Below are 21,770 nucleotides of genomic sequence, written 5' to 3'. Positions count from 1 at the left end.
AAATGTAGACAGTTGAGAGGGCAAAGTTGCACTCAGTGAAATGGGTTAAAATGTGACTGTTTCAATGCAAGGAGTGTCAGAAATAAGGGAGATGAACTTAGAGCATAGATGAGTACTTGGAACTACGATGTTGTGGCCATTACGGAGACATGGATCTCAGAGGGGCAGGAATGGTTGTTAGATGTTCCGGGGTTTAGATGTTTTAAGAAGAATAGGGAGGAAGGTTAAAAAAGGAGGGGGAGTGGCACTGTTAATTAGGGAGTGCATCACAGCTGCCGAAAAGGAGGTACAGTAAGAAGTCTTACAACACCAGGTTAAAGTCCAACATGTTTGATTCAAACACGAGCTTTCGGAGCACTGCTCCTTCCTCAGGTGAATTAAGAGGTTTGTTCCAGAAACATATATATAAAGTCAAAGATGCAAGACAATGCTTAGAATGCCAGCATTTGCAGGTAATTAAATGTTTACAGATCCAGAGATAGGGGTAACCCCAGGTTAAAGAGGTGTGAATTGTCTCAAGCCAGGACAGTTGGTAGGATTTCACAAGCCCAGGCCAGATGGTGGGGGATGAATGTAATGCAACATGAATCCCAGGTCCCAGTTGAGGCCGTACTCATGTGTGCGGAACTTGGCTATAGGTTTCTGCTCGGCGATTCTGCATTGTCGCGCGTCCTGAAGGCTGCCTTGGAGAACGCTTACCCGGAGATCAGAGACTGAATGCCCTTGACTGCTGAAGTATTCCCCGACTGGAAGGGAACATTGCTGCCTGGTGATTGTCGCGCAATGTCCGTTCATCCGTTGTCGCAGCGTCTGCATGGTCTCACCAATGTACCACGCTTCGGGACATCCTTTCCTGCAGCATATGAGATAGACAACGTTGGCCGAGTCGCACGAGTATGCACTGCGTACCTGGTGGATGGTGTTCTCACGTGTAATGGTGGTATCCATGTCGATGATCTGGCACGTCTTGCAGAGATTGCCATGGCAGGGTTGTGTGGTGTTGTGGTCGCTGTTCTGAAGACAATGGTTTGTTTGAGGTTGCACGGTTGTTTGAAGGCAAGTAGTGGGGGTGGGAGGATGCCCTTAGCAAGATGTTCGTCTTCATCGATGACGTGTTGAAGGCTACGAAGAAGATATCATAGTTTCTCCGCTCTGGGAAAATACTGGACGACGAAGGGTACTCTGTCGGTTGTGTCCCATGTTTGTCTTCTGAGGAGGTCGGTGCGGATTTTTGCTGTGGCACGTTGGAACTGACGATCGATGAGTCGAGCACCATATCCCGTTCATATGAGGGCATCCTTCAGCGTCTGTAGATGTCTGTTACGCTCCTCCTCGTCTGAGCAGATCCTGTGCATACGGAGGGCTTGTCCACACTGGATAGCTTCTTTAATGTGTTTAGGGTGGAAGCTGGAGAAGTGGAGCATCGTGAGGTTATCCGTGGGCTTGCGGTAAAGCGAAGTGCTGAGGTGACCGTCCTTGATGGAGACGAGTTTTGTCGTCCTTGATGGAGATGACATTTTTTTCCTTTGGACCCACGGCGAAGAATCCCTGAAACGACTACACGATGATATCAATAAGTTCCATCCCACCATCAGACTCACCATAGACAACTCTCCAAAATCAGTTGCATTCTTAGACACACTCGCCTCAGCACTTTGCTTTACCGCAAGCCCACGGATAACCTCACGATGCTCCACTTCTCCAGCTTCCACCCTAAACACATTAAAGAAGCCATCCCCTATGGACAAGCCCTCCGTATGCACAGGATCTGCTCAGACGAGGAGGAGCGTAACAGTCATCTACAGACGCTGAAGGATGCCCTCGTATGAACGGGATATGGCGCTCGACTCATCGATCGACAGTTCCAACGCGCCACAGCAAAAAACCGCACCGACCTCCTCAGAAGACAAACATGGGACACAACCGACAGAGTACCCTTCGTCGTCCAGTACTTTCCCGGAGCGGAGAAACTACGACATCTTCTTTTCAGCCTCCAACACATCATCGATGAACATGAACATCTTACCAAGGTCATCCCCACACCCCCCAGTACTTGCTTTCAACAACCGCGCAACCTCAAACAAACCATTGTTTGCAGCAAACTACCCAGCCTTCAGAACAGCGACCACGACACCACACAACCCTGCCATGGCAATCTCTGCCAGATGCCAGATCTGTGCCAGATCATCGACATGGATACCACCATTACACGTGAGAACACCACCCACCAGGTACGCGGTACATACTCGTGCAACTCGGCCAACGTTGTCTACCTCATACGCTGCAGGAAAGGATGTCCCGAAGCGTGGTACATTGGCGCGACCATGCAGACGCTGCGACAACGAATGTACGGACATCACGCGACAATCACCCAGCAGGAATGTTCCCTTCCAGTCAGGGAACACTTCAGCAGTCAAGGGCATTCAGCCTCTGATCTCCGGATAAGCGTTCTCCAAGGCGGCCTTCAGGACGCGCGACAACGCAGAATCGCCAAGCTGAAACATATAGCCAAGTTCCGCACACATGAGTACGGCCTCAACCGGGACCTTGGATTCATGTCGCATTACATTCATCCCCCACCATCTGGCCTGGGCTTGTGAAATCCTACCAATTGTCCTGGTTTGAGACAATTCACCCCTCTTTAACCTGGGGTTACCCCTATCTCTGGATCTGTCAAGATTTAATTACCTGCAAATGCTCGCATTCTATGCATTGTCTGGCATCTTTGACTTCGTCTATATATATGTTTCTGGAACATACCTGTTCATTCGCCTGAGGAAGGAGCAGTGCTCTGAAAGCTAGTGTTTGAAACAAACATGGTGGACTTTAACCTGGTGTTGTAAGACTTCTTACTGTGCTCACCCCAGTCCAACGTCGGCACCTTCACGAAAAGGAGGTAGTCAAGGAGGGTTTGTCTCCTGAGTCAGTATGGGTGGAAGTCAGAAACAAGAAAGGAGCAGTCACTTTATTGGGAGTTTTCTATATGCCCCCAATAGCAGAAGAGGTATGGAGGAACAGATTGGGCGGCAGATCTTGGAAAGTTGCAGAAGTAACAGTTTTTGTCATGGGTGACTTCAACTTCCCTGATATTGACTGGAACCTCTTTAGTGCAAATGGTTTGGATGGAGCAGATTTTGTCAGATGTGTACAGGAAGGATTCCTGACTCAATATGCAGATAGGCCGACTAGGGGAGAGGCCATATTGGATTTGGTGCTTGGCAACGAACCAGGCCAGGTGTCAGATATCTCGGTGGGAGAGCATTTCGGTGACAGTGACCACAACTCCTTGACCTTTACCATAGTCATGGAGAGGGATAGGAACAGACAGTATGGGAAGGTATTTAATTGGGGGAGGGGAAATTATATTGCCATTAGACAGGAGCTGAGGAGCATAACATGGGAACAGTTGTTCTTGGGGAAATGCACAACAGTAATGTGGGGGTTTTTTAAGGCGCACTTGCTGCAAGTGATGAATAGTTTTGTCCCACTGAGACGAGGAAGGAAGGGTAAGGTGAATGAGCCTTGAATGAAACGAGAGGTGGAGCTTCTAGTCAAGAGGAAGAAGGAAGCTTACGTAAGGTTGAGGGTTTAAACTAGTTCAGCAGGGGATTGGGAACCTGAATTGTAGCTCCAGTACACAAGAAGCTGAGAGTAGTGAGGTCATGAGTAAGGTTTCAAAGTTGCAGCAGTGTGCCGGCAGGAAGGAAGGTGGTTTAAAGTGCGTCTACTTCAATGCCAGGAGCATCCGGAATAAGATGGGTGAGCTTGCGGCATGGGTTGGTACTTGGGACTTCGATGCTGTGGCCATTTCGGAGACATGGATAGAGCAGGGCGAGGAATGGTTGTTGCAGGTACCGGGGTTTAGATATTTCAGTAAGCTCAGGGAAGGTGGTAAGCGAGGGGGAGAGGTGGCATTGTTAGTCAAGGACAGTATTACGGTGGCTGAGAGGACATTTGATGAGGACTCGAATACTGAGGTAGTATGGGCTGAGTTAAGAAACAGGAAAGGAGAGGTCACCCTGTTAGGGGTTTTCTATAGGCCTCCGAAAAGTTGCAGAGATGTAGAGGAAAGGATTGCAACGATGATTCTGGATAGGAGCGAAAGTAACAGGGTAGTTGTTATGGGGGACTTTAACTTTCCAAATATTGACTGGAAACACTATAGTTCGAGTACTATAGATGGGTCCGTTTTTGTCCAATGTGTGCAGGAGGGTTTCCTAACGCAGTATGTAGATAGGCCAATGAGAGGCAAGGCCGTATTGAATTTGGTACTGGGTAATGAACCAGGACAGGTGTCAGATTTGGAGGTAGGTGAGCACTTTGGTGATAGTGACCACAATTCAATTACGTTTACTTTAGTGATGGAAAGGGATAGGTATATACCGCAAGGCAAGAGTCATATCTGGGGGAAAGGCAATTATGATGCGATGCGGCAAGACTTAGGATGCATCGGCTGGAGAGGAAAGCTGCAGGGGATGGGCACAATGGAAATGTGGAGCATGTTCAAGCAACAGCTACTGCGTGTCCTTGATAAGTATGTACCTGTTAGGCAGGGAGGAACTGGTAGAGGGAGGGAACCATGGTTTACTAAAGCAGTTGAAACACTTGTCAAGAGGAAGAAGGAGGCTTATGTAAAGATGAGACGTGATGGTTCAGTTAGGGCACTTGAGAGTTACAAGTTAGCTAGGAAGGCTCTAAAGAGAGAGCTAAGAAGAGCCAGGAGAGGACATGAGAAGTCTTTGGCAGGTAGGATCAAGGATAACCCTAAATCTTTCTATAGATATGTCAGGAATAAAAGAATGACTTGGGTAAGAGTAGGGCCAGTCAAAGACAGTAGTGGGAAGTTGTGCGTGGAGTCCGAGGAGATAGGAGAGGTGCTAAATGAATATTTTTTGTCCGTATTCACACAGGAAAAAGACAATGTTGTCGAGGAGAATACTGAGATACAGGCTACTAGACTAGAAGGGCTTGACGTTCATAAGGAGGAGGGGTTAGCAATTCTGGAAAGTGTGAAAATAGATAAGTCCCCTGGGCCGGATGGGATTTATCCTAGGATTCTCTGGGAAGCTAGGGAGGAGATTGCTGAGCCTTTGGCTTTGATCTTTAAGTCATCCTTGTCTACAGGAATAGTGCCAGAAGACTGGAAGATAGCAAATGTTGTCCCCTTGTTCAAGAAGGGGAGTAGAGATAACCCCAGTAACTATAGACCAGTGAGCCTTACTTCTGTTGTGGGAAAAGTCTTGGAAATGTTTATAAGAGATAGGATGTATAATCATCTGGAAAGGAATAATTTGATTAGAGATAGTCAACATGGTTTTGTGAAGGGTAGGTAGGGCCTCACAAACCTTATTGAGTTCTTCAAGAAGGTGACTAAACATGTGGATGAGGGTAAAGCAGTTGATGTGCTGTATATGGATTTCAGTAAAGCGTTTGATAAGGTTCCCCAAGGTAGGCTATTACAGAGAATACAGAGATATGGGATTCAGGGTGATTTAGCAGTTTGGATCAGAAATTGGCTAGCTGATAGAAGACAAAGGGTGGTGGTTGATGGGAAATGTTCAGACTGATGTCCAGTTACTAGTGGTGTACCACAAGGATCTGTTTTGGGGCCGCTGCTGTTTGTCATTTTTATAAATGACCTGGAGGAGGGAGTAGAAGGATGGGTGAGTAAATTTGCAGATGACACTAAAGTCGGTGGAGTTGTGGACAGTGCAGAAGGATGTTACAAGTTACAGAGGGACATAGATAAGCTGCAGAGCTGGGCTGACAGGTGGCAAATGGAGTTTAATGCAGAAAAGTGTGAGGTGATTCATTTTGGAAGGAATAACAGGAAGTCAGAGTACTGGGCTAATGGTAAGATTCTTGGTAGTGTGGACGAGCAGAGAGATCTCGGTGTCCATGTCCATAGATCCCTGAAAGTTGCCACCCAGGTTGAGATGGTTGTTAAGAATGCGTGCGGTGTGTTAGCTTTTATTGGTAGAGGAATTGAGTTTCGGAGCCATGAGGTCATGTTGCAGTTGTACTGGTGTACCGGCCGCATTTGGAGTATTGCGTGCAGTTCTGGTCGCTGCATTATAGGAAGGATGTGGAAGCATTGGAAAGGGTATAGAGGAGATTTACAAGGATGTTGCCTGGTATGGAGAGAAGATCTTACGAGGAAAGGCTGAAGGACTTGAGGCTGTTTTCGTTAGAGAGAAGAAGGTTAAGAGGTGACTTAATTGAGGCATACAAGATGATCAGAGGATTAGATAGGGTGAACATTCAGAGCCTTTTTCCTCGGATGGTGATGTCCAGCACGAGGGGACATAGCTTTAAATTGAGGGGAGATAGATATAGGACAGATGTCAGAGGTAGATTCTTTACTCAGAGAGTAGTAAGGGCGTGGAATGCCCTGCCTGCAACAGTAGTGGACTCGCCAACACTAAACGCATTCAAATGGTCATTGGATAGGCATATGGATAACAAGGCAATAGTGTAGATGGGCTTTAGAAGGGTTTCACAGGTCGGCGCAACATCGAGGGCTGAAGGGCCTGTACTGCACTGTAATGTTCTATGTTCTATGTTGAGGAAGCAAGGATCTGGCACGGCTCTAGAAGGCTACAAGATAGACAGGAAGGAACTCAAAAATGGACTTAGGAGAGCTGGAAAGGGGCATGAAAAAGCCCTGGCGGGAAGAATTAGGCAAAACCCCAAGGCGTTCTCCACTTATGTGAGAAATAAGGGGATGATCAGAGTGAGAGTAGGGCCGATCAGGGATAGTGGAGGGAACTTGTGCTTGGAGTCTGAGGAGATGGGGGAGGCCCTAAATGAATATTTTGCTTCAGTATTCACTAGAGAGGGACCTTGTTGCTCATGAGAACAGTGTGAACCAGGTTAATAGCCTTGAACAGGTTGATATTAAGGAGGAGAATGTGCTGGAAATTTTGAAAACATCAGGATAGTTAAGTCCCCTGGGCCTGATGGGATGTACCCAAGGTTACTACGGGAAGCAATGGAGGAGATTGCTGCCCCGTTGGCAATGATCTTTGCGTCCTCACTCTCCACTGGAGTAGTACTGGATGATTGGAGGGAGGCTAATGTTGTTCCACTGTTCAACAAAGGGAATAGGGAAATCCTTGGGAATTACAGACAAGTCAGTCTTGTGTCTGTGGTGAGCAAAGTATTTGAAAAGATTCTGAGAGATAGGATTTATGATTATTTAAAAAAACATAGTTTGATTAAAGATAGTCAGCATGACTTTGTGAGGGGCAGGTCATGCCTCACAAGCCTCATTGAATTCTTTGCGGATGTGACAAGTCACATTGATGAAGGTTGGGCAGTGGATGTGGTGTATATGGATTTCAGTAAGGCATTTGATAAGGTATTTGATTGGTAGACTCATTCAGAAAGTTATGGGGCATGGGATACAGGGAAATTTGGCTGTCTGGATACAGAATTGGCTGGCCGAAAGAAGACAGCGAATAATAGTGGATGGAAAGTATTCCGTCTGGAGGTCGGTGACCAGTGGTGCCCTGCAGGGATCTGTTCTGGGACCTCTGTTGTTTGTGGTTTTTATAAATGCCTTGGATGAGGAAGTGGAAGGGTGGGTAAGTGGAAGGGTGGGTTAGTAAGTTTGCCGATGACACGAAGGTTGGCGGAGTTGTAGGTAGTGTCCAGGGCTGTTGCAGAACATTGACAGGATGCAGATCTGGGCTGAGAAGTGGCAGATGAATTCAACCTAGATAAATGTGGTGATTCATTTTGGAAGGTCGAATTTGAATGCTGAATACAGGGTTAAAGGCAGGATTCTTGGAAGTGTGGAGGAACAGAGGGATCTTGGGGTCCACATGCATAGATCCCTTGAAGTTGCCACCCAGGTTGTTCAGAAGGCGGATGGTGTGTAGGCTTTCATTAACAGGGGGGTTGAGTTTAAGAGCCGCGAGGTTTTGCTGCAGCTTTATAAAATCCTGGTTAGACCACACTTGGAATATTGTGTCCCGTTCTGGTTGCCTCATTAAAGGAAGGATGTGGATGCTTTGGAGAGGGTACAGAGCAGATTTACAAGGATGCTGCCTGGACTGGAGGACTTATGAAGAAAGGTTGAGGGAGCTAGGGCTTTTCTCACTGGAGTAAAGAAGGAAGAGAGGTGACTCGATAGAGGTGTACAAGATGATGAGAGGCACGGATAGAGTGGATAACCAGAGACTTTTCCTCAGGGTGGAAATGTCTGTCACGGGGGGGCATAATTTTAAGGTGATTGGAAGGTATCAGGGAGATGTCGGTTCTTTACACAGAGAGTGGTGGGTGCGTGGAATGCACTGCCAGCAGAGGTACTGGAGTCAGAGTCATTAGGGACATATAAGCGACTCTTGGACAGGCACATGGACAGCAGTAAATTGAAGGGGTCTAGGTTAGGTTGATCTTAGATTAGGATAAATGGTCGGCACAACATCATGGGTCGAAGGGCCCGTACTGTGCTGTACTGTTCTATGTTCTCTAAGTCACCTTGTTTGGCTCCCACCATCTCTTCCTGACTGAAGCCATAACATTTTGCTTTCTGCACAATCCTGAACTGAACATCAAACCCCACATCCAGTTCATTGGCAAGAGAACTTACTGCCACCTCTGCCTCCCAGACCCCCCCCACCCCTTCCACTGCTGGGACCTTCATTGGCATGCGATTACGTCTTTAGTGTCTCCTGGCTAGTTTCCTCAGCTCCACTCAAGTGGTAAAGACTTACACTAAATCAGAACTCCCTAATGTCCCTATCCACTCATGCACATCAATACCCCCCCCCACCCTCAGTAACCATCACTGCCTTCTACCAACCAGCATGTTGAGTTGAAAATCCTGCCCCCCATATCCCTTTGCGCCACCATTTCTCTGCCATCTTCCAGTTCTATATCCCAATCGTAAACCTCTTTTCTACTACTCGCTCTCTCTACTGTCCCCTCCCCAACATTGGTGACAGAATGCCACCGATTCTCTAGACAGAATCACAGCAAATACACAGAACACGCAGCGATACATGAAAAACCTGCCTACCTAATCCAATTTGCCAGCACTTAGCCCATAGCCTTGTATGTTATGCTGTGCCATGTGCTCATCTAGGTACTTTTTTGAAGGATGTGAGGCAATCCGCCTCTACCACCCTCCCAGGCAATGCATTCCAGACCGTCACCACCCTCTGGGTAAAACCCTTTTCCTCACATTCCCCTTAAACCTCCTGCCCCTCAACCTGAACTTATGTCCCCTCATGACTAACCCTTCAACTAAGGGGAACAGCTTTCTCCCTATCCACCCTGTCCATGCCATCATAATGTCTTTGTTTCTGAACCTCTCTGCCTAATGGCATCACTCCATCTACTCAAAACTGGCAATGGGTTGTTGAATAGGTAACTCCTTAGTGGGGAGTGGGAGGAGGGATGAGTCAAAAGAGCTTCCAGTTTTCAGGGCGGGTTTAATTTCACCACATTATCCTGCAATTATACTGATGGTGGATGGATCCAGCCAGAGACCAGGGTAGGACAGCACATCGGAAGGCTCAAAACAGAGGGTTGGTATATAGCTGTAGCAACCAAACACATGCTTCTAATTGAACAGTCACAAGCTTACTTCCCTTCTTTGATTCATCATTCCAACTGAATTTTATTACCTGGGCGCATTTGATTGAATCACTCTTAAGGTGGCGGTCAAATTAAACTGAACAATTAAGGGGACCAGAGTTTGGTCACTTCATCTTTTCTATGGAAGGATGCAAATTTGGATCAATGCAGACAACTAGAACTGAGGAAGAAGTTCCTTGGACTTCACCAATACCTTGTCACCCAAGGCAGCTTTGCTTTTGATACAGTATTTAAGGAAGTTTCTATAAAATTTAACTCGCCTGAGACTGCTGATGAAGCCAAGGACGGTGTCCTTGATATTGATGGATGCTATGTCCTCTACTCAAAGCAAAATTACATCTGGAAGGACTTTAACTGATTCCACCTAACTGGTTTAATATTGGGAGGCTGAGAAGTCTGCCTGAATCTAGCAAAAGATAATAGGTTTTCTCCTGACCTTATGACCCATCTCATTATGTCTTAAACTCCCGAGATTACTAATTACAATGTGTATTAAAATCTCCATTGCGCAGTAAAATCTCCATTATCTATTAAAATCTATTTTAGTATTAAAATCCTGCGATTTCCAATTACACTCTTATCTTAAAGTCCTTGAGATTAAAGTATTGGCAACCATGGTATTCCATTGCAAGTATGGCTGTGAGAAATGCAACACAGAAAAAGTTAACCTGACATTTACAATTTCTGCAGCAATCTTGTACAATTCTGTTGAGTTCTTTCCTTTAAAATGATTTAGCTGACACGGATTTGATTGCTATGGTTGAAAAGATGTTAACTCTAATACCTGAAGGTAGTTAAGGTCAAATATTGCTCATTATAAAAGACTCTTCAAAAGTTGAAAGGAAGTTTTCTGTGGGCCTTTCTAGAAGGTTCCAGAGAGTCCCAAGAGATTTCCGAAGCACAATTGAACATAAGAGCAGAAGAAATAGGAGCAGGAGTAGACTATTTGATTGTTTGGGATTGCTCCACCATTCAATAAGATCATGGCTGATCTTATCATGGCCTCAGCTCTACTTTCCTCCCGGCTCCCCATACCCTTGACTTGCTTATAGGACAAAACTCTGTTAAACTCAACCTTGAATATATTCAATGACCCAGCCTCCATTGCTCTCCTGAATGGAAAATTCCAAAGATTGACAATCCTCTCACAGCAAAGAACAATACAGCACAGGAACAGGCCCTTCGGCCCTACAAGCTTGCGCCAACCATGGTACTGTGCCTAAAATAAAACCGTATGCACTTAGAGTCCCTATCCTTCAATTCCCACCCTATTCATATATTTGTCTGGATGTCCCTTAAATGCCGCTATCGTACCTGCTCTCACCATCTCCCCAGGAAGCACGTTCAATATATTTACCACCCTCTATGTAAAAAAAAACTTGCCTCACACATCTGTTCTAAACTTTTTCCCACGCACTTTAAGCCTATCTCCCCTAGTACTTGACCCTCCGACCCAGGAAAGAGCATCTGACTATCCACTCTGTCCATGCATAATCATGTAGACCTCTATCGGTCGCCTCTCAATCTGCATCGTTCCAGTGAAAATAGACCAAGTTTATCTAACCTCTCCTCATAGCTAATTCCCTCCATACCAGGCAACATACCATGCAGGCCCGATCTCTCTGCCTGTCAGTACTCGCAAGAGTTCTACCATTTATTGAGTAATTCCTACAAGCATTAGACCTTCCAAAGTGCATTACCTCACACTTGTCCGGATTAAACTCCATCTACCATTTCTCCGCCCAAGACTCCAACCAGTTTATTGTGGTAGTTGTATTATATACTGCATACGAGAGTATTACGGTAAGGCCTCTGTACTACAGGTAGGGGGTAAATCCCTGCCTGCTGGCTACGCCAGCAGGAGATTCACTCTCCTCACTGACCAATGGTCGGTTGCCTTCGTGTTTAACAACACACAGCGGGATAAGATCAAAAATGATCAGATCTTGAGGAGGATAGAGCTCTCCACCTACAATTACAAGATTTTGTATCGCCCCGGTAAGTTCAACGAACCCCCCTGATGCCCGATCCCGAGGTACATGTGCCAGCACACAAGTGGACTGACTCTGCACCCTGCACGACGATCTCTGTCACCCAGGGGTTACTCGCTTTTATCACTTCATAAAGGCCCGCAATCTGCCCTACTCCCATCGAGGAAGTCAGGGATATCACCAGAGACTGCCAGGTCTGCGCGGAGTGTAAACCGCACTTCTATCAGCAAGACTGTGCATGTCTGGTGAAGGCCTCCCACCCCTTTGAACGCCTCAGCATGGACTTCAAAGGGCCCCTCCCCTCCACCGACTAAAACACGTACCTTCTTAATGTGGTCGACGAATACTCCAGATTCCGCTTTCGTCGTCCCATGCCCCGATATGACGTCTGCCACCGTCATCAAAGCCCTCAACACCATTTTGCTTTGTTCAGTTTCCCCGCCTACGTCCACAGTGACTGGGGATCCTCATTCATGAGCGATGAGTTGCGCCAGTACCTGCTCAACAGGGGCATTGCCTCGAGCAGGACGACCAGCTACAACCCCTGGGAAACGGGCAGGTGGAGCGGGAGAATGGGACGGTCTGGAAGGTCGCCCAGCTGGCCCTACGGTCCAGAAATCTCCTGGCCAGCCACTGGCAGGTCCTCCCCGACGCCCTTCATTCCATTCGGTCGCTCCTGTGTACTGTGACTAACGTAACTCGCCATGAACGTCTCTTTGCCTTCGCTAGGAAGTCCACCTCCTGAGGTTTCGCTCCCAACATGGCTGGCAGCTCCAGGACCCATTCTCCTCCGTAAGCACGTGTGGCTACACAAGGCGGACCCGTTGGTTGAGAGGGTACAGCTACTCCACGCGAACCTGCAGTACGCCTACGTAGCGTACCCCAACGGCCGCCAAGACAGTCTCCCTTTGGGACCTGGCACCAGCCACAGCACCCGTTCCAGGAAGATCCACCCTCCCCTTGGTCCCACCTGTGGATGAAGATGAGGTCGACACACAACCGGAGTCACCGACTACCGAACCAACACCGGCATCAACACCACACCTGCGACGCTCCCAAAGGCGGATCAAGGCACCCGACCGTCTAAATTTTTAGAATCTTTCAAAATTAAAAAAAAAAAACAACCTGTATATAAATATACCACCACCTCCGCTGGACTATTTTTTTTTTACAGGTGGTGAATGTGGTAGTCACCACTGTTTTATTATATACTGCATACGAGGGGATTACTGTAAGACTCCTGTACTACAGGTACGGGGGTAGATCTCTGCCTGCTGGCTCCGCCCGGTAGGCGGAGTACAAATGTGTGGGCTCTCCGAGCTGCAGCCATATCGGTAACAGCTGCGGGAGGTTCCACATCTCTGCGTAATAAAGCCTCGATTACTCTCTACTTTCGTCTCATCGTAATTGATAGTGCATCATTTATATCCTGCTGTATCCTCTGACAATCCTCTTCACGATCCACAACTCCACCAATTTTTGTGTCGTCTGCGAAATTACTAATCAGACCAGCTACATTTTTTTCCAAATTATTTATATCCACAACGAACAACAAAGGTCCCAGAACTGATCCCTGTGGAACGCTGCTAGTCACAGCATTCCATTCAGAAAAGCACCCTCCTACTGCTACCCTCTCCCTTCAGTGCCCATGCCAGTTCTGTATCCAACTCTCCTCTGATCCCATGTGACTTCACCTTCTGTACCAGCCAACCATGAGGTATCTTGTCAATGGCTTTACTAAAGTCCATTGGCGGGATACTCTGACCCCGTGCTGGGTCGGAGAATTGCTTGGGTGGGGGGGGGGGGGGGGGGGGGGGGGGGGGGCGGGTGAGAATCCCGCAACGCCACTCCGACACCGGGCCACCGATTCTCCAGCGACCAGAGAATCGGAGCCAATGGCACCAGCACTGGCACCAGTCGGGGTGGCCTCTAAACGCGGCCCCTCCCCACCCTGGCGATTCTCCGCGCTTGATGGGTCGAATGCCCATTGAGTGCGGCCGAGTCCCACCGGCATCGTTCCCATTCATGCTGCTTGGACCATCCTGGTGTGATGTGGAGATGCCGGCGTTGGACTGGGGTGAGCACAGTAAGAAGTCTTACAACACCAGGTTAAAGTCCAACAGGTTTGTTTCAAACACGAGCTTTCGGAGCGCAGCTCCTACCTCTGGTATGGGGGAGGGGGGATCCGGCTCCAGCGGGGGGGCCTACCAACCAGCGCGTGGGCTTATCCCGGCGGGGGGGAGGAGAGACTGCCCATTCTGGCCGCGATGCTTGAATCAGATATGGCACCGGCTAGAAAATCATTGAATTTATGCCAAGGGCCAAGAAGTGAATGAAAGCTGTAAAACACACACGATGGAAGGATGCAGTTAAGCTTGGGACCCAAGAAATCAGAGCAGAATCAAACAGTGGAGCAAGGCAAGCTGAGGTGCTGCAGCCTGGGAATACCTGGAACAGGTCAACAATGGTACTTATCGTTAACTAGAGTTGCCTTGTATACTTAGATTTAAAGACAATCACGGCAAGAATGATCAAATAATGTCATAGTGAGGGAGGTCTTCTGGGACCTGAGTGAGCAAATGCATTTCCCACAGAAACTGTGCTTGATTCCCGTCTTTCACTGTGTGCCTGTCCTTGCTCCAAGTCATTAGGGCATTTGCACTCAAATAACAGTGAGCCTCAGCCTCACTGTTACCTCGGCAATTTTTGAGCCATTGCGTTAGGCACAAGTGCCATTAAAGGTTTACAAGCGCTGTAAATAACCTAAAGAGGTATTATTTACATAAGAGAGCAATTTATTTGCTCGCTTTGATAATTTGGCTTTTATTGCTGTGTAATCCTAAAAGCTTCAGCAATGGCACAGAATGAGCCAGATTTAAAGATTTTATTTTGCCTGGGGCTGGGGGCTGGGGTACCTGTTGACTGCAATTTGCATCTCCCCCACTGTTGTTCGTGAACATTCCTCTCCTCGAAACAGATATTGCCCATATTTCAAAGCTCTGACTATTAGCTGCCAACAGGGAATATGGAGATGATTTCACATTTTTAATTAAAACGCGTGAGTTGGGTTCACCCGTGGCAACAACCCGTGTGCATCATGGAAGTGTACTGGGTACGCGCTCCCATGCTCACATCCAAACATCCGTCTGCATCATTCCTATTTTTTGTCACTCATTTCGATCTAATAATAACACCAGGGAAATCTAAATGAATGAAGCATTAATCAGGCTGATGTAAAATTCCTAAGGTGTTCTCGTATGTGTCATTATTTAACATCACAGCCTGCGTCACTAGTGGTCTTTCAAGGCTGTCTCCTGAGACAAGTGAAAGCAATTATTTAGACTTTTTATGGGCCGTGCAGTCCTCTGAAAGATTCTCCCTGTCTCTCGTCAGTGTGTTGCCATGGTGACCAAATATGGACATTGGGGCATCAGTCTACCACTGACAAAGTATTCACTTAACCCTTCTGGGGCTCATAAATTGGACATTCAATATTATCATCCAACATTCAGAAAGCTGACATATTGCTCCTGTTACGAAATGAACAAAACATAACAATGTTTTTGCACAAGTGCAATGAACTGGCCTCTGAAGAAACTGTGCAGCTAATGCTTCCTGTACCATACTGACAGGGGGGCAAGATTAATAAAATTCATAGAATTCCGACAGTGCAGAAGGAGGGCATTCGGCCCATCGAGTCTGCACTGTCCCTCCAAATGAGCACCTTACCTAGACTCACACCCGTAACCCCAGCTAACATACACACTCGGGAAATTTTCAGCGTGGCCAATACACCTAACCTGCACATCTGTGTGACTATGGGAGGAAACAAGAGGACCCGGAGGAAACCTACACAGACATGGGGAGAAGGTGCAAACTCCAAACAGACGAACCCGGGCCTCTGGCGCTGTGAGGTAGCAGTGCTAACCGCTGTGTCACTGTGCCTCCCCAAAGTTGCAGATCTATCTATTCAATGAATCAAGTGTCAGCTGAAGATTCAGCGAGCGTGGGCTTACGGAGCCTCTGAGATTGTAGACTACCCTCTAATATCTTCAGGCAGAATTGGACTTTTCTGTTTATCATTATGAAGGAACCAACTAGCTGCTTTCATTGTGTTTGTATGTCACAGGTTGGCAAGAAGTAGTTTATCCAGGGATGATTTTCTAAGCTTGCCAAATGATGATTAATAGTTACTTAAAGATCTTGTTTAACAATGCAGTACATCATTTGTTAAAATTTATTCTCCCACATCTCAAGCATCAGCCGGACCAGCTGTGCACATGGGTCATCAATTTGTTGACTATTTGCGCAGCTGTTAACAAATTCAGGCAGCAGCGTCGAGGCAGGCATACACATACACAACCTTCAGTTAATTCACCTGGGATGTCTGCCGATAACAGTGCGGGCTCCTGGTACAAAAACATAAAGGGTGTTCTTGGACCACTTACCACTCAGCAACAAAGAGCCTCCCATGGATGGGAAGGAATAAGTCTGAGTAAAAAGAGCATCCATTACCAACACTCTGAGGCATAATTGACCTGAGGAGGTGATGGATTTATCACAAACTATAACAGACCAGCTGTGCTGAGCTTAAAATAATGAAAATTAAAGCACTCTGTCTTCCGTTTTGTGACTCACTCTCATTCTAATCATCATAACAAGGATACAGAAAATAGTAACAACCAGTGTGAAAAGTAAGTCTTGAAAATTAATATGTTCCGCACATCGATGTGACGTGTTACATCCTTTCCCAGAGTCTAGTTCCTCAAATCCACAGATGAAAATGAAATGAAATCTAGATGCTCTTGTGCAATGACACACTTTATACTTGTTTAATAAATTAACAATTTAATAATTGTTAATTTCCTGATTTGCTCACTGGCCAGCTCCAGTAAATGCTATTTAGGGGCTCTTCCTATGAGACAGCTCTGTTTTGAACAATATTCTTGAGAGAAAGTTTCATTATTGACCTCCATTTTGTACTGGGATCCACAGGCTGTTTTAATAAAGAGGAAAGCTTTGGGACCATAAACAATCATTTGCACTGTGGGCTATGTTGACAAAGAAATGGTAAACTACCTTTCAATCCTCTGGTGCAGCATTTGGAAATTTTACACTTATCATAGGCATCACTATGTGGATCAAACATGATCAATTCCTCACTTTTCATTCGTACAATACAATTTTGATTTGGAGTCAGATCTGACAGCTCAATTTGTACTAATCTCATACCTCCGAGAACCTTGTTTATGTGGCCTTTGATTCATGCTTTCCCCCCGCCACAAGATTAGTGAACAATTAGGAGGTCACAAAGATGATTGATGCAGGTAGGGCAGTGGATGTTGTCTATATGGACTACTAAGGCCTTTGACAAGGTCCTCATGGCAGACTGGTACAGAAGGTGAAGTCACACGGGATCAGAGGTGAGCTGGCAAGATGGATACAGAACTGGCTATGTCATAGAAGGCAGAGAGTAGCAATGGAAGGGTGCTTTTCTGATTGGAGAGCTGTGACTAGTGGTGTTCCGCAGGGATCAGTGCTGGGACGTTTGCTGTTCGTAGTATATATCGATGATTTGGAGGAAAATGTAACTGGTCTGATTAGTAAGTTTGTGGATGACACAAAGGTTGGTGGAATGGCGGATAGCGATGAGGACTGTCAGAGGATACAGTAAGATTTAGATTGTTTGGGCACTTGGGCGGCGAGGTGGCAGATGGAGTTTAATCCGGACAAATTTTGGAAGGTCTAATACAGGTAGGGAATATACAGTGAATGGTAGAACCCTCAAGAGTATTGACAGTCAGAGAGATCTTGCTGCACAGGTCCACAGGTCACTGAAAGGGGCAACACAGGTGGAGAAGGTAGTCCAGAAGGCATACGGCATACTTGCCTCATTGGCCGGGGCACTGAGTATAAAAATTGGCAAGTCATGTTGCAAATGTATAGAACCTTTAGTTAGGCCACACATGGGAGTATAGTGTTCAATTCTGGTCGCCACACTACCAGAAGGATGTGGAGGCTTTAGAGAGGGTGCAGCAGAGATTTACCAGGATGTTGCCTGGTATGGAGGCCATTAGCTATGAGGAGAGGTTGAATAAATTTGGAACGAAAGGGAAAATGCTGGAAAATCTCAGCAAACCTGGCAGCATCTGTAGGCAGAGAAAAGATCTAACGTTTCAAGTCCGATGACTCTTTGACAAAGAGTCATCGGACTCGAAATGTTAGCTCTTTTCTCTCCCTACAGATGCTGCCAGACTTGCTGAGATTTTCCAGCATTTTCCCTTTCATTTCAGATTCCAGCATCCGCAGTAATTTGCTTTTATCCATTTGCTTTTATTGAATAAACTTGGTTTGTTCTCACTGGAACGAAGGAGGTCTACAAAATTATGAGGGGCATAGACAGAGTGGATAGCCAGAGACTTTTTCCCCAGGGTGGAGGGGTCAATTACTAGGGGGGCATAGGTTTAAGGTGCGAGTGGCAAGGCTTAGAGGAGATGTATGAGGCAAGTTTTTTACACAGAAGGTAGTGGGTGCCTGGAACTCGCTGGCGGAGGAGGTGGTGGAAGTAGGGACGATCGTGACGTTTAAGGGGCCTCTTGACAAAAATATGAATAGGATGGGAATAGAGGGATACGGACCCCGGAAGTGTAGAAGATTTTAGTTTAGATGGGCAGCATGGTCGGCGCAGGCGTGGAGGGCTGAAAGGCCTGTTCCTGTGCTGTACCTTTCTTTGTTCTTTGTTCTAGAACCTTTTACTAATATAACACCATTATACCATCAATCATAAGAGGCAACAATACGTCAAACACAACTTTGGAAATGAAACAAAATTGCTTATTGTCACAAGTAGGCTTCAAATGAAGTTACTGTGAAAAGCCCCTAGTCGCTACATTCTGGCACCTGTTCGGGGAGGCTGGTACGGGAATTGAACCGTGCTGCTGGCCCGCCTTGGTCTGATTTCAAAGCCAGCGATTTAGCCCTGTGCTAAGCCAGCCCCTAAAGTGACTTTCCCTGACCGGGAATCGATCCCGGGCCGCGGCGGTGAGAGCACCGAATCCTAACCACTAGACCACCAGGGAGCTCTAAGCGGGAATAACTTCCCGCTGTCCAACAAAAGAATACCACAACTTTGTGTGGGTGCCCATGACAAGGCCTTGTGCACCATGTAGGAAGCCCCTCCAACAACCCATTCACATTCTAGAGCAGTATTTGGGGAGGGTGCCCTACTATCAAATCTGTTACTGCACACTTCAGACTTCGCACCTTACCCCAGTACAGAGCAACTACCAGGAGTTCTTCCCCGCACAACCAACACAGCTCAGCTCAACATATTTCCTTAGGTATCCTCTTCCCCTTTCATCTCAGATTCTATTATCCTCAGTATCCTTTTGATCTTAACTTTTCTAAAATATAAAAATATTCATGTTTTTCCTATTGCCTCTCCTTTCGGGACAAAGAGCATTTAATAGCCTTCCCTTGTTTATTTATGGAACCTTTGCAAGCTGTAAAAGCCTTTTACTACCCTTTGAAATATAAAAGCTGAAAGAAGTTCCTCCAGATATACTAATGCAAATTTATAAGCTCTACTTATTTACTTAAAAATCCACTTTACCCTAGCTTCATTACAAATGCATACATTTAACAGTTTCACTCCTTTCATCTCTCAATTCTCCCAGATAAACTGTCTCCATTAACGTTTCCTTGGCTTAATTATATCATTTACACATGGAATCATACAGCCTTTTATACAGTATTACACAATATTCCTCAAAGATATTTTAAAAATAACGTCCATCCTCACCTCATGAAATTCTTAGAAGAAAAATTTCAAATGCTCAAAGTTAGGCGGCATAGTAGCACAGTGGTTAGCACAGTTGTTTCACAGCTCCAGGGTCCCAGGTTCAATTCCTGGATTGGGTCGCTGTCTGTGCGGAGTCTGCATGTTCTCCCCGTGTCTCTGTGGGTTTCCTCTGGGTGCCCCGGTTTCCTCCCACAGTCCAAAGATGTGCAGGTTAGGTGGACTGACCATGCTAAATTGCCCTTAATGTCCAAAGAAAAGTTAGATGGAGTTACTGAGTTACGGGAATAGGATGGAGGTGTGGCTTAGTTAGGGAGCTCTTTCCAAGGGCTGATGCAGCCTTGATGGGCCGAATGGCCTCCTTCTGCACTGTAAATTTTATGATTATAGAAAGTTTCCTGTTTGTCCTAGTTCATGGAATATTTTGCACTCAGTAATATACAAATTAATTTGAGCAGAAACTCAGAATAAAAGGGACATTTTTCAAAATGGGCACAATTATGGCACTACTGGGCAAACCCTTAATTGTGCCCAACTCTATCCTTACATGTTCCCCTCACACTGCTGGGGCGGCCATTAGACTGTCATCTCTCAGAGGCTACAATCCAGCAATAAGTGGATTACTGTTTCTTGCGCCAATTAAAACAAAATCCCCCTGTTCCAAGTTTCATAAAACAATCAGGCAACCGTAACAGATACCTAGTAAAAGGGAACCAGCCAATAACATTTTAAAATTTCTTAATGAGGGCCCATACCTGGCAACAGGCACAGTCACAGTCCTACCCAACTGGTTTAGCAGCCTCCTCTTCAAAGGTGATTAGGACTCAAATATCTGGAATGCTACCAGCGGTCTTGACCCGCTCCTCCTGTTGTATGGGTTCTTGTCCTGCAGAAAGACAGAAAGATTGAGTTCCATTCCAATGGGTGAAAGAACAGTTTAGGAACAGGTATGCCTATGCCAACTCCTCAACCCTCCTCAGTAAATGATTAACAAACAAGGTGTCCAACAACCAATAGAACATTGAGGGCATGAAGTGGTTGCCACACATTCAGTGCACATATTGCTGCTGAGTTTTGCAACACAAACTCCAGTGTGACATCCTTCTGCACTCAAACTTACACTGCCTGATGCCCTTATGAGTGTCATTTTGCAATGACGAGACAGTGCCACTTGCAGATCATTCATTCTTTGTCTACACTGCTGGGCAATTTTCCTGTGGGCTCCATGGATGTTAACCTCCAATGTGAAATCTGGCGAGGCCATTGTGGTCAAAAGCGGGCCTCTTACTGCTATCTATGGGGAACAGTGGCTCACCAGATTGTGCCCCAGATCACCAGTATTTTCCACCGAGGTATTCTCCTCGGAGAAAGGAGAAGGGGCCGCGCGGGATGGGCAAGCGCTGTTGGCTGGAGGACCGGCGGGAGAATGGACATGCGGTCAGCTGACACTCTAGCTGATGGCTTTGTGGCCACTGGCTTGGGCCCACTCTGGAGTGACCTATGTGAGAGGCCATCATCATTGGCAGAACCCTTTCAGAGATGCTGGAGCCTTGGGCGGCACGGTGGTGCAGTGGTTAGCACTGCTGCCTCACAGTGCTGAGGACCCGGTTTTGATCCGGTGCAGTTCCAAGTGAGGATGGTGAGTGGCTTGGAGGTCAACCTGCACACCGTGTTGTTCCCATGCACCTGCTCCCCTTGCCCTTCTCGGTGCCAGTAAAGGACAGGTTGCGGGTTTGGAAGGCACTTTTGAAGGAGGCTTGGTTTGTTCCTGCACTGCATCTTGTAGATGGTCCACACTGTGCATCGGGGGTGGAGGGAGTGAATGTTAAAGTGGTGGATGGGGTGCTTATCAAGCAAGCTACTGCCTTTGATGGCGTCAAGCTTCTTAATTGTTCTAGAAACCCCAGTGTAATATACGGGGCAACATGATAGCTCGAAAATAGATAATGGAAATCACCAGGCAAACTGCAGCAATTTACGTGCACATTTATGGATTTATAAATAAATGTCAAGCTGTATATTGGGTATTCATCAGTTTTTTGATGAATTTATTTAAGTGATTCACATGGCCTAATTATTATTGTGTGTCATCTCTCTCTCTCTCTTGTACGGTATTGACGTTGGCAAACTTCTTTCCATTAATATTACCCTCATAATCCCACAGTAGTTAGTGACCCAAGGAGTTCGACGGAAGTCAAGCACCCGAGACACTACACGTGTAGTGTCTCCCACCCGCCCTCCTCCTCTAACCTAATAATAAGACCCATTGGGGTGAGCAGGTGAGTGCCTTATTACATTATTATTTTTCTTTTTCTTATTTGTTAACCAGAACTAGGTTGAAAAAGACTATAGCAGAGGTATCCAAGTTTGTTTTT

The 21,770-nt window shown here is 46.4% G+C and overlaps 1 non-coding gene across 1 annotated transcript; it reads right to left on the bottom strand.

The window, feature by feature from the left end:
- Nucleotides 1-18,604: 18,604 nt before the first annotated feature.
- Nucleotides 18,605-18,676, bottom strand: trnae-cuc. The gene has a single exon. It is a non-coding gene; the product is annotated as a tRNA-Glu (tRNA).
- Between the last annotated feature and the right edge of the window lie 3,094 nt (nucleotides 18,677-21,770).

Source organism: Scyliorhinus canicula, chromosome 17 (genome assembly GCF_902713615.1).
Source record: "Scyliorhinus canicula chromosome 17, sScyCan1.1, whole genome shotgun sequence".
Classification (NCBI taxonomy): Eukaryota; Metazoa; Chordata; class Chondrichthyes; order Carcharhiniformes; family Scyliorhinidae; genus Scyliorhinus; species Scyliorhinus canicula.
This window is presented reverse-complemented; position numbering and strand designations above follow the sequence as displayed.